Here is a 14,658-nt window from a genome sequence, read left to right as displayed (position 1 = left end):
CCTCAATCACCACTTCAATGCGGGTCCAGAACTGAGAGCATGCCTTTTCCATAAGCGTTGGCAGGAGCTTGGCGAATACTTAGTGGATGGTGGCGGTAAGGCTGGTTTTGGTGTTGTGGGAGGTCATGTAGGTGATGTTCTCGACATATGACCAAACAAAGTAGTCTAGCAGGTTCAGGTGTTGTGGGAGGAGGGTGGCAGTGAGACAGGGGTACAAAGTCGTTACACTCTTTCTGAAGCCAAGCCTGGGTTTCTTGTGGGTCGGCAACGAGTCCTACTACCACACCCGACGGTCTGCCAGCAACCACCTGATTGCATCAGGGGATCACCCCATTCTTCAGTACATCCAGATACACATTGGTATTGACTTTCAAGCCGACTTTGAAGATGTGAGGTGGCATGATGTGGCCCTCACTTGAAACACCACCAAAGACTATAACCCTAGCAGTAAACTTTGTTTTCATCACCCTGGGTATGTCCCCGTTATTCCTGGGAATCCAGCAATGTATTTTGAGGGTGCTGACAATGGGCTTGTTGTCATAACTTGGATCGGTAGCATGAGTTGTAGAGCCGCGCATCTTCGATTTCACTCGTTGAACATTGTGTCATTTTCAGACATGATAGAAGGATCCTATCACTCTTTGGATTTGTACGCAACTAGCCAACTAGTAGATGCTCTGTAACAAAAAAAATAAAACCGGTTTTCATCAAACAGAAATGGAATCATGTCTTCTTTTCTAAGGTGACAATTTTATCATTCCACCATTGAGTGGAAAAGTTTGTTATTATATATAAGATTGGGTACCAAACTTCATAATTCTACACAGGTCTCAATATTTTTTTCTCTTTGTGTTTATTACGATAAGACCTGGCAATATATATATATATATATATATATATATATATATATATATATATATATATATATATATATATATATATATTTATTGAAATCCTTTGAGATGAAGAATTTGTATATTTATTTATTTTATTTGCGGACTGTTGTCCTTCGGGGTCTTTGGTACAGTGGATAGAGGCATTGAATCTCTACAGTTCTAGGCCTTGATACGGGTACAGAATTGAGAGCATGCCTTTTCCACAAGCGTTGGCAGGACCTTGGCAAATATTTAGTGGATGGCGGCGATAAGGTTGGCTTTGGTGTTGTGGGAGGTCATGTTGGTGATGTTCTCGACGTATGGCCAAACAAAGTAGTCTAGCATGTTCAGGTGTCGTAGGTGGAGGGTAAAAAGTCGTAGCACTCCTTCTGAAGCAAGGCTGGGTTTCTTTGGACTTGCGGGCTGGCATCAAGTCCTGCTACCACACTCAGGGTCTGCCAGTAACTACCTGATTGAAGGTAGCGGGTTCAATCCTACCCAAAGCCGGCCAAAGAATTAGTTGGCCAAAATGTGGTGAGATACCAACAACTATGGAATGCAGTAATTATAGAGGATACAGTTAAGAGACTCAGCATTCCTATCTTGTTGTGGTTAACCACCTGAAGAAGGCCAGAGGATGAGTTGGTCCGAACATGGTGAAACACAACTATGAAGATGAGGATAACTGTCCGCAAATAAAATAAAGACCTGCCAACTTTTGTCTTCTATTTGAATGACACTGTTCTAGTTCTATTTGTGGGTATCTTTCGATCAAAGGTATTCTAAATGGTGTCGATCACTACATCTTCCTGTGAACACTGTTTGTGTCTTCTGCAAGAACTGAGAGGCTTGGATTATGTAGACTACATTTCCAATCATCTTCTCACATTGCTTTAAAATATCTTTATAAATTCCTTTTTCGTTTCAGATATACCGTTTCTTTAATCTTATAAATGTTCATCCATGTTTTGTCTGTGAGAGCAGCAGTTTTTCAAACGCTGATCTTATTTTTTGCACAAACATCAATTCAGCTGGAGGTAATGAAGATGGTATATGACTGTTTGGCATTATTGGGACGCGTGCAGAATTTGAATCGGATGTAATTAATCATCTGCTCGACTTTGCTCAGAACATGATGACATGCGCTCGGGTTCGACTGTAATCTGACCTAAGATGCTAATCAGCCAATCAATATGCGGCAAAGGAGCAGACGATCTTTGGGGAAATATTGGAAGAAAAAAAACCATAAATTAACTAAATAATACATCCTTAAATGGCCGTTCCTAACTTTATACAAGATGAATATCTTCACCTTGGATTAACAATTGCAGATACCAGAAGATATCATTTTTGTTAATGATCCTTTTGCTCCATCTTAAACCATATATTGATAAGCTACCCAGTTGGTGAAGTTTCTTCCACATCCTCTGTCTCTTCTCATCCCACTTTGGCATCGTCTGATGCGACTGTAGAAAAGGCTACATAATCATAAGGGAAAATCCCGGCTGTCTTAATGTAATAAAAAAAAAAAAAACCTGATTGTCCAGCTCCACCCACAGGAAAAAAATTGTTCATGAAAAAAAAAAGTTATATTAGTGACAAAAATAAAGAAAAAATGCAAGTAAAAAAAAAAAATACATGGAAAATACACAAAAAATGCTTTTTTAAAAACTTTTGTTACAAAAAAATATGAAAAACACAAAATTGGTTTTCTTAACTTTGTTCAATTTTGTTTGACAAAAAAAAATGTTTAAAAAATATAATTTGTTTATTTTTTTTCACTTAAAAAAATTGTTACAAGAATAAAACAGAAATTGTTATGATAGGTTGTTGTTTCTTTTTTCTTTTTGTTATATATTTTTTTCTGGTGATTTTATTATATTTAAATGTTTTTTTTTTCAGTATATTCCTTGAGTAGCGTTGTTACGCTTTGATAATTGACGATGGATTTCTATGTTAGTGGGATAAATAAACTTGTTTCTCGTTGGCAAAAATGTGTCGATTTTAATGGTTCTTATTTCGATTAATAAAGTTTATTCTGAAAGAACTTATAATTTTTTGAAGTTGAACAAAAAAACGACATTATTTTTCAAACTATCATAATTCCTTTCATAATAAACTTTATTAATCGAAAAAAGAACCATTAGCATATTAAGTGATGCTCTTTGTGTAAACAAATTGAGCTTAGGTTTTTGGACAGTGTCAAAACACTGTTAATTCACTGCCCGCATAGCAGCAGCTGAATAGCACAATGGTTAGAAGCTCCGACTGTCGTTTGGGCGGTCAGGTTTTGATCCTGGCTTGAGGTAGTTGCTTGTCTAGCAACACTGATGAGCTGTGAAACAACAAAACAGTACTGTATGTAGATGACTATATATATATATATATATATATATATATATATATAATGTTGGTTGTCCATTGATCCGATGATGACGTTTTCGTTTTGCATCTCATCTATAAATGAATGCAGAGGTGACTCTGCAGCCCCAGCCTAGAAGCACATAATCTTGAACAATGGGGACATCACAAGTCAGTTGTTGTGATCTCTGCTAAGGCTGCTCTGTGGTGTGTCTCTCTGGTAGCAGTGAGTTTCTGGCATCTGGTTTCTTCAAAATTGGCAGCAGCTTTATTAACTGAGTCTTGCCATTTTAGTCTGTCCATGGTATAACCCTCCAGGTCTTTCGATTTGATGTAGCACCACAGGAGAATAGCTTTAACCGTGTCCTTACATTGTAGTCTTACCCAATCTCCTTACACCGTAGTCTTGCTCAATCTAAGTTCAATGTAGAAATAGTCATGTTAATGTGGCCTTAGCAGAGGCCATCAAGAGTAAGTACAGGCCAATGAACATGAAAGCATGACGTCATTACCATATCATCATGTAGGTATACAGTGCCTAAAGTTTGTTATGTTCAACCATGTGACCATGTTAATAGCGATAAAAAATATTTTTCGTTGCCCCTTACACGCTAATAGCCATAAAAAATATTTTCTGTTGCCTCTTGTAGTAATTTAAACATTTTTTTTCTAAAGAGAAACAACAATTCTTCATTTGGATAATTATATAATTGCACATTCATTTGGATAATTTTAATCTAACATATAACAGTAAGTGAATGTTTTTGAAATTTTCTTACATGTCTATTGAAGAAAATCGAATATTTCGTTTCATTATTTTTTTAAACTGCAAAACGAACAATTTTTATATAAGAATATTTTTTAGTCCGTTCTTTTAATAATAAATGAAACTTTTTATTGAGTATTTTCAAATATTTAAAAGTTAGAAGCATTTTTCACAAGTTTTTTTTTTTTTTAACCAAAATGATATCGATGAATTCAATATTTTAGCACCGGGCATAATTTATTTCTTTGAAATATATTTATAACTTAATGTTTGTTTGTTTTGTAATATTTCAACTGTAAATAATTTACATAACTGAAATGAGAAATGAAATAGGAAATTCTATGTTCTCTATTGAGACATAACGAACACACATTCATCTTAAAAATTAATTAACTAATCAGTTTAAATTAAAGTTTTGATATGAACTAAAAATAAAGAGTTCATTAAATTTTAGTTAACATATTTTCTTCTGTTTTATCTTATAAATAAATGAGTACTTCATGGGGAAAGTGGACGTAAACAGTGTTTTTATTCAATGATTGCTCCCTGAAAGTGTTTTCTTTCACTTTCTTCGTATATAACTCAGATTTTTTTTAATCGTGTGTGTATTTACTTTTTTTCATTTTTTTTGGGGGGGGGGTAAATTTGATTCATACTTTTATTTCATGTTTGTTTTTATTTTATTTCATTTTCATTTTTTTATTATTTTCTCCACTAAAGATTTTTAGTTTTTTGTTAAATTATTTTTTCATACATATTCAAATAATGTTCCCCCTTTTTTGGCCTCAAATAGTACCTGCAAAAAAAGCTTTTGAGATTAAATAAACCAAAGAAAACCTTTTGCGCATGCACTTACAGGGAGCAATCATTAAATAAAACACTGTTTACGCAGGGTCCACGTTCCCCATGAAGTATGAGTAAATGTTATATGTGCCCTGCTGAAATAACATAATTATTTAGAAAGCCATTCTTAACAGAGGGAAGGGCTTTCTAACTATTCCGCACTTTCACCTAACAATTTATTGAAAAAAAAAAAGATACCATAAAAATTTAATTTAACTTGGAAATACTGTTTAAAATATAGTACGGTGGGTACACTGCACAAGCACCATTATTATTATTATTATTATTATTATTATTATTATTATTATTATAACAATGATAATAAAAAAAAATGGTGTAGATGACATTGACTGGCGCCACATCAACTAGTTGTGAAGGGTCAGGGAGGATGGAAAAACCGAGATGGGAGAGTACTAAACAGATTTCCACTGGAAGTGTGCAGTTCAAATCTGGTACCTGAGGGGGGGGATATTTTGTCACCCAAACCCCGAGAAACATCAATGGCTTATGCCAACGAGAAATCAATGGCAAACGGCTGTTGTGGCAACGTGCAATAATCTGCACTAGTGGTCAAGAGGTGGAGAACATTGAGGAGACGCGGTCTCCAGCGAATACCATAGGTTACTGCCAGTGAGCAATCACTGATGATGGCCTGTGAGACAACTCCTAGTGAGTGAAATAAATAAGAATAATAATGTCCCCTCCGAATTTTACCACCATCCTGATTTAATATCGTAGATGTTTACTATATTTTCTTAGTTTTTAACCAATATTCACATTATAGTATGAGTGTCTTTTAGTAGTTATGTGAACTTCATTTCCATATTCATGTATTCTGTACTGATATGAAACTGAAGACTATAGCGGAGTATAGGATTCCTAAGCATGTAACTGATGAAAATATGCTACACATTTGTATGAAAAACATGGGGAAAAATGAACATACAAGAACAGAAAACCAAAACTTTAAATATAATTTCTGTATTAAAAGTAAGTTATTTAAATATTTCAACATATAATCTTGTGGGGAAAATCCAACTCCCCAGTAAGGGGCACTCTTGATAGGAACAAAATTAAAAATTGTCTGTCATGGAGGATTTTTCCTCCACCGGCCGAGGACAGAAAAGGAGAATTATAGCATGAGAACAGATACTACAACCCTCTGATCTTGTGCCGAAGGCACCGACTTCACGTTTTGTAGTTGCATACAAAAACTAAAATGCTTCTTATTGGGGGAAACGCAGCACGCTTTTTCACACACTAGGAAAAAAAAATATTCCTCTCCATTTTTTTCTGATTTTCTTTATATATATATGTATATATATATATATATATATATATATATATATATATATATATATATATATATATATATATATATATATAAGTGAACGTGTCTGTCGGTCTGTCTGTGTACATTTCCCTACGCAATAACTCTGTCAATTTTTAGTCTATAGACTCGAAATTTGAAATGCCGCGTACTGAGATTTGGGAAAATCGATGTGACGGGTGTCAGCCAGAAATTTGGCTGTTACGGGGTCAAATTTCAACGATTTGACCTTTAAGAACTCTACCAAACTCCTCCGACAATTTTGGGTCTAGACACTTGAAATTTTAGATTTAGGTTCCTTGAACCTGGATCTAACTTAATAAAGTGATTTGAGCCCGAAACAATAAATTTTAAGGGGTCATAATAGGGGTCAAAGTTTTAAAAAATTAACCATTTTTTTTGTTTTGTTTTGTTTTATTAATGCGTGTATTTTGAAATGTAAATCACTGGCGACCATGTTTAAACAGGCGGCATATGAAAGGAGGCAACCCTCAGTGTGTTCAGGTATGCTGAAAACGAATATCGCAAGGAAAATCAGCACAAACTGACTATAGATTCACCATCAAAGTAGTGAAATATTTTTTTTATTTTATATGGGAATCACTACTTATCAAGCCCCAGAGGCCACTCGAGGATAAGGGTTAGAGTGTGTACAGTAGTCAATGGACAATATCATAGTAATCGTTAGAAGTGTACATTTGGTAAATTGGATTATTTAAGAGGAACGGCTCATCAAGAACTTATTTACATTGGACTTGAAGACGACGAAATAAAAATATAAAGTTGAAAGAACTATCATTTTAATGATGCCTTTCAAATCGTAAACTGCCTGTTTACATTTTTTTACATTTTTCGAATATAATAAAAAGTGTAAAAAAAAGCAAACCTATAGAATCCTAAAAAGATCTCCCGGGAGCATTTTTGAAACATGAAAAATATACAAACCAAAATAAAGAGAGGAGGCAACCCTACTCAAATATATGGTTTATTACATCGCCTAAAAAAAAAAGAAGAATCGGGGGCTCCAATAATACGATAATTTGGTGGGGAAGTAAATTGTTTTCTTTTTTCTAACTTTGTTTTAAAAAGTTTTTATTGCTAACATTTATTTTCATAAACTCTAACCACACCTCACAACCCTAATCCCGACCGGTTGGGAAAAGTTTTTATTTTTTTAAATTTTGTTGAAACCGACAACACACATACGCACGCACGTACACACACACACACACACACACACACACACACACACACACACACACACACACGCACGCACGTACACATATACACGCACGCACGCACGCACACATAAGCATCGCTTGGCAGCAAGCTGAAGAAGAGAGAAAGTGGGGGAAGGAGAGAAAGGGTCGTGTTCTCTGCACTGCAAGTGCCGGGGTCAAACAGAAGTCAAATGAAATCGATTCAAAATGGCTCCACAAAGTTGTGTCTGAACTTTTTATTCTATGAAACTTAAGATTAATAAAACGAAATAATCGTGACCTGTGGAAATTCCACGGCGAATATTTCGCATTCAATAAGAACAAAACGAAAAAGTAGTGAACAAATAAATATATAAGAAAATGAATGTTACCAAAGGCAAGATAAGTTACTCTTCTACCTACCTAGATCACATTTTTGTTGTTTTAACTTATTTGAAAACGTTTATTTAACACAAACAAAAGTAGCGCACAGTTTTAAGTTAGAACAATAAATAAGTGTCTGACATTTTACAGACATCTTGTGAGACTCGATAATCGCTCCAAACTCGAAAATTAAGCAAAATACTGGTAGCAACACATCCAATAAATGTCAGCAAACGTTCGAACATGTTTTCTTTTTCACATTAGCGAAACTCTTATCATAGCAAAAGCGAAAATGAGAAGCAAACACAAATGAAGAAGTCGGTTTTTATCGTTGAGCACAAAAACAAAAACAAAAAGAGTATCTAATCTAATAGGCCCCGTGCTATAGGTCAATCTCCAAAGTCTGTCCCATCGCCTCAGTGTTGCATCCCTGTTTACAAGTACTTTAATGGGATGTGCTCTGATGAACCCATAGCACTTATACCAGTGTCCGGAAAACTTGTCCCGGAAAAAATTCGTCCCTGGAAAAACCGTACCCGGTCCAACCCGTACCGTTCAGTTTGTTCAGGTATGCTGAAAACGAATATCGCAAGGAAAATTAGCAGAGACAAATAGTTTTGGAACTAGTTTTATTAATGCGTGTATTCCGAAATGTAAATCACTGGCGACCATGTTTGAACAGACGGCATATGAAAGGGGCAAACCCTCAGTTTGTTCAGGTATGCTGAAAACGAATATCGCAAGGAAAATTAGCAGAGACAAATAGTTTTGGAGTTAGTTTTATTAACGCGTGTATTTTGGAATGTAAATCACTGGCGACCATGTTTGAACAGGCGGCATATGAAAGGGGCAAACCCTCAGTTTGTTCAGGTATGCTGAAAACGAATATCGCAAGGAAAATTAGCACATACAGACAGAGTTTATTTTGGGAGCTAGTTTTATTAATGCATGTATTTTGAAATGTAAATCCTTGGCGACCATGTTTTAACAGGCAGCATATGAAAGGGGGCAACCCTCAGTTTGTTCAGGTATGCTGAAAACGAATGTCGCAAGGAAAATTAGCACAGACAGACGAATAGTTTTCGAGATAGTAATGCGTGTGTTTTGAAATTAAATCACTGGCGACCATGTCTGAACAGGCGGCATATGAAAGGGGCAAACCCTCTTTTTGTTTCAGGTATGCTGAAAACGAATATTGCAAGGAAAATTAGCACAGACAAATAGTGTTGGAGCTAGTTTTATTAACGCGTGTATTTTGAAATGTAAATCACTGGCGACCATGTTTGAACAGGCGACATATGAACGGGGGCAACCATCAGTTTTTCAGGTATGCTGAAAACGAATATCGCAAAGAAAATTAGCAGAGACAGACAGACTACTAGTTTTGGAGCTAGTTTTATTAATGCGTGTATTTTGAAATGTAAATCACTGGCGACCATGTTTGAACAGGCGGCATATGAAAGGGGGCAACCCTCAGTGTGTTCAGGTATGCTGAAAACGAATATCGCAAGGAAAATCAGCACAGACTGACTATAGATTCACCATCAAAGTAGTGAAATTTTTATTTTATTTTATAAAGGAATCACTACTTATCAAGTCCCAGAGGCCACTCGAGGATAAGGGTTAGAGTGTGTACAGTAGTCAATGGACAATATCATAGTAATCGTTAGAAGTGTACATTTGGTAAATTGGATTATTTAAGAGGAACGGCTCATCAAGAACTTATTTACATTGGACTTGAAGACGACGAAATAAAAATATACAGTTGAAAGAACTATCATTTTAATGATGCCTTTCAAATCGTAAACTGCCTGTTTACATTTTTTTACATTTTTCGAAGATAATAAAAAGTGTAAAAAAAAAGCAAACCTATAGAATCCTAAAAAGATCTCCCGGGAGCATTTTTGAAACATGAAAAATATACAAACCAAAATAAAGAGAGGAGGCAACCCTACTCAAATATATGGTTTATTACATCGCCTAAAAAAAAAGAAGAATCGGGGCCTCCAATAATACGATAATTTGGTGGGGAAGTAAATTGTTTTCTTTTTTCTAACTTTGTTTTAAAAAGTTTTTATTGCTAACATTTATTTTCATAAACTCTAACCACACCTCACAACCCTAATCCCGACCGGTCGGGAAAAGTTTTTATTTTTTTAAATTTTGTTGAAACCGACAACACACATACGCACGCACGTACACACACACACACACACACACACACACACACACACACACACACACACGCACGCACGCACGTACACATATACACGCACGCACGCACACATAAGCATCGCTTGGCAGCAAGCTGAAGAAGAGAGAAAGTGGGGGAAGGAGAGAAAGGGTCGTGTTCTCTGCACTGCAAGTGCCGGGGTCAAACAGAAGTCAAATGAAATCGATTCAAAATGGCTCCACAAAGTTGTGTCTGAACTTTTTATTCTATGAAACTTAAGATTAATAAAACGAAATAATCGTGACCTGTGGAAATTCCACGGCGAATATTTCGCATTCAATAAGAACAAAACGAAAAAGTAGTGAACAAATAAATATATAAGAAAATGAATGTTACCAAAGGCAAGATAAGTTACTCTTCTACCTACCTAGATCACATTTTTGTTGTTTTAACTTATTTGAAAACGTTTATTTAACACAAACAAAAGTAGCGCACAGTTTTAAGTTAGAACAATAAATAAGTGTCTGACATTTTACAGACATCTTGTGAGACTCGATAATCGCTCCAAACTCGAAAATTAAGCAAAATACTGGTAGCAACACATCCAATAAATGTCAGCAAACGTTCGAACATGTTTTCTTTTTCACATTAGCGAAACTCTTATCATAGCAAAAGCGAAAATGAGAAGCAAACACAAATGAAGAAGTCGGTTTTTATCGTTGAGCACAAAAACAAAAACAAAAAGAGTATCTAATCTAATAGGCCCCGTGCTATAGGTCAATCTCCAAAGTCTGTCCCATCGCCTCAGTGTTGCATCCCTGTTTACAAGTACTTTAATGGGATGTGCTCTGATGAACCCATAGCACTTATACCAGTGTCGGGAAAACTTGTCCCGGCAAAAAATTCGTCCCTGGAAAAACCGTACCCGGTCCAACCCGTACCGTTCAGTTTGTTCAGGTATGCTGAAAACGAATATCGCAAGGAAAATTAGCAGAGACAAATAGTTTTGGAACTAGTTTTATTAATGCGTGTATTCCGAAATGTAAATCACTGGCGACCATGTTTGAACAGACGGCATATGAAAGGGGCAAACCCTCAGTTTGTTCAGGTATGCTGAAAACGAATATCGCAAGGAAAATTAGCAGAGACAAATAGTTTTGGAGTTAGTTTTATTAACGCGTGTATTTTGGAATGTAAATCACTGGCGACCATGTTTGAACAGGCGGCATATGAAAGGGGCAAACCCTCAGTTTGTTCAGGTATGCTGAAAACGAATATCGCAAGGAAAATTAGCACATACAGACAGAGTTTATTTTGGGAGCTAGTTTTATTAATGCATGTATTTTGAAATGTAAATCCTTGGCGACCATGTTTTAACAGGCAGCATATGAAAGGGGGCAACCCTCAGTTTGTTAAGGTATGCTGAAAACGAATATCGCAAGGAAAATTAGCACAGACAGACGAATAGTTTTCGAGATAGTAATGCGTGTGTTTTGAAATTAAATCACTGGCGACCATGTCTGAACAGGCGGCATATGAAAGGGGCAAACCCTCTTTTTGTTTCAGGTATGCTGAAAACGAATATTGCAAGGAAAATTAGCACAGACAAATAGTGTTGGAGCTAGTTTTATTAACGCGTGTATTTTGAAATGTAAATCACTGGCGACCATGTTTGAACAGGCGACATATGAACGGGGGCAACCATCAGTTTTTCAGGTATGCTGAAAACGAATATCGCAAAGAAAATTAGCAGAGACAGACAGACTACTAGTTTTGGAGCTAGTTTTATTAATGCGTGTATTTTGAAATGTAAATCACTGGCGACCATGTTTGAACAGGCTGCATATGAAAGGGGCCAACCCTCAGTGTGTTCAGGTAAGCTGAAAACGAATACCGCAAGGAAAATCAGCACAGACTGACTATAGATTCACCATCAAAGTAGTGAATTTTTTTTTTATTTTATAAAGGAATCACTACTTATCAAGTCCCAGAGGCCACTCGAGGATAAGGGTTAAAGTGTGTACAGTAGTCAATGGACAATATCATAGTAATCGTTAGAAGTGTAAATTTGGTAAATTGGATTATTTAAGAGGAACGGCTCATCAAGAACTTGTTTACATTGGACTTGAAGACGACGAAATAAAAATATACAGTTGAAAGAACTATCATTTTAATGATGCCTTTCAAATCGTAAACTGCCTGTTTACATTTTTCGAAGATAATAAAAAGTGGAAAAAAAAGCAAACCCATAGTATCCTAAAAAGATCTCCCGGGAGCATTTTTGAAACATGAAAAATATACAAACCAAAATAAAGAGAGGAGGCAACCCTACTCAAAAATATGGTTTATTACATCGCCTAAAAAAAAGAAGAATCGGGGGCTCCATTCCAATAATACGATAATTTGGTTGGGAAGTAAATTGTTTTCTTTTTTCTACCTTGGTTTTAAAAAGTTTTTATTGCTAACATTTATTTTTATAAACTCTAACCACACCTCACAACCCTAATGCCGACCGGTCGGGGAAAATTTTTTTTATTTTTTTAAATTTTGTTGAAACCGACAACACACATACGCACGCACGTACACACATACACACACACACACACGCGCGCACGCACACACGCACGCACACATAAGCATCGCTTCTTGTCACCAAGCTCAAGAAGAGAGAAAGTGGGGGAAGGAGAGAAAGGGTCGTGTTCTCTGCACTGCACGTGCTGGGGTCAAACAGAAGTTAAATGAAATCGATTATAAATGGCTCGACAAAGTTGTGTCTGAACGTTTTATTCTATGAAACTTAAGATCAATAAAACGAAATAATCGTGACCTGTGGAAATTCCACGGCGAATATTTCGCATTCAATAAGAACAAAACGAAAAAGTAGTGAACAAATAAATATATAAGAAAATGAATGTTACCAAAGGCAAGATAAGTTACCCTTCTGCCTACCTAGATCACATTTTTGTTGTTTTAACTTATTTGAAAACGTTTATTTAACACAAACAAAAGTAGCGCACAGTTTTAAGTTAGAACAATAAAGAAGTGTCTGACATTTTACAGACATCTTGTGAGACTCGATAATCGCTCCAAACTCGAAAATTAAGCAAAATACTGGTAGCAACACATCCAATAAATGTCAGCAAACGTTCGAACATGTTTGTTTTTTTTTCACATTAGCGAAACTCTTATCAGAGCAAAAGCGAAAATGAGAAGCAAACACAAATGAAGAAGTCGGTTTTTATCGTTGAGCACAAAAACAAAAACAAAAAGAGTATCTAATCTAATAGGCCCCGTGCTATAGGTCAATCTCCAAAGTCTGTCCCATCGCCTCAGTGTTGCATCCCTGTTTACAAGTACCTTAATGGGATGTGCTCTGATGAACCCATAGCACTTATACCAGTGCCCGGAAAACTTGTCCCGGGAAAACTCGTCTCCGGAAAAACCGTACCCGGAAAACTCGTACCGTTCAGTTTGTTCAGGTATGCTGAAAACGAATATCGCAATAAAAATTAGCAGAGACAAATAGTTTGGGAGCTAGTTTTATTAATGCGTGTATTTTGAAATGTAAATCACTGGCGACCATGTTTGAACAGTTTGAACAGGCGGCGTATGAAAGGGGCCAACCCTCAGTTTGTTCAGGTATGCTGAAAACGAATATCGCAGCAGAACTTAAAACACTTGTTCAGGTAGGTAGAAGAGTAACTTATCTTGCCTTTTGGTAACATTTAAATATTACATATTTGTTTTGTATTTTTTTTTATTAACTTTTACGCTTTGTTGTCTTAACTCCGAAGGATTAACCTTAGAATTTCCACAGGTCTCATTAGTTAAAACGAATTATTTCGCAGTTCAAATTGGCGTGAAATAAACAAATCTGACTGACACAGGATTTGCCATTTCCGGTTGTCGCCGCCGACAACGCTGTTATATTTACAATCGAAAGCGTCGCCGAGTTCGTTCGTCGCTGTGTCTGGGTGTGTGTAGGAGTGGGGGCAAAGTTGTAACATTCAATACATAAAATCAACAGCTTTAATTTCTATGAATCGTCATTCGGTATCGGTGCGAAGTCGAGTGTCGGCGTTCTTGTCTCGAAGTAAGTTTTTTTAACACAGTTGAGTTGGAAATGGATTTCTGCACGTGCATGGCTGGACGATAAGAATAACAATACAAATAACAATAATTATTATCTTCAAGTCTCTTCTTAAAGGGGCATTCGGCTACGAAGTTACAACTAGCTAATCGACACGCGACACTGTCAATGAGTTATGCGAAACAGACGGACTCTTCCGCTGTATCAAAGTTATTAAGTGTGGTTAGACTGAAACTCATTAAAGCCAGTAATCTAAGTTTCAACTAGCTAATAGACATTCGGCACTTTCAATGAATTATGCGATCACCGCCACTTGTCCAAAAACGGACTGTTCCGCTGTATCACAGTTATTAAGGGTGGTTAGAGTGTAACTCATCAGAGCCAGTAACCTAACTTACAACTAGCTAGTCAACATTCGACACTGTCATTGAGTTATGCGATACACTGCTAATTGTCCAGAGACGGACTGTTCTACTGTATCACAGTTGTAAAGGATGGTTAGACTAAAACTCATAAGAGCCAGTAATCTAATTTACAACTACCTTATCGACAGTAGACACTTTCACTGAGTTTACGTGTGTGTGTGTGTCTTTTTGTGTGTGTGTGGTTCGTTAACATTCGGACTGTCCATTTTAAA

This window comes from Euprymna scolopes, chromosome 8 (assembly GCF_053919585.1).
Source record: "Euprymna scolopes isolate OS-2025 chromosome 8, ASM5391958v1, whole genome shotgun sequence".
Lineage (NCBI taxonomy): Eukaryota > Metazoa > Mollusca > Cephalopoda > Sepiida > Sepiolidae > Euprymna > Euprymna scolopes.
Note: the sequence above shows the minus strand (reverse complement) of the source record.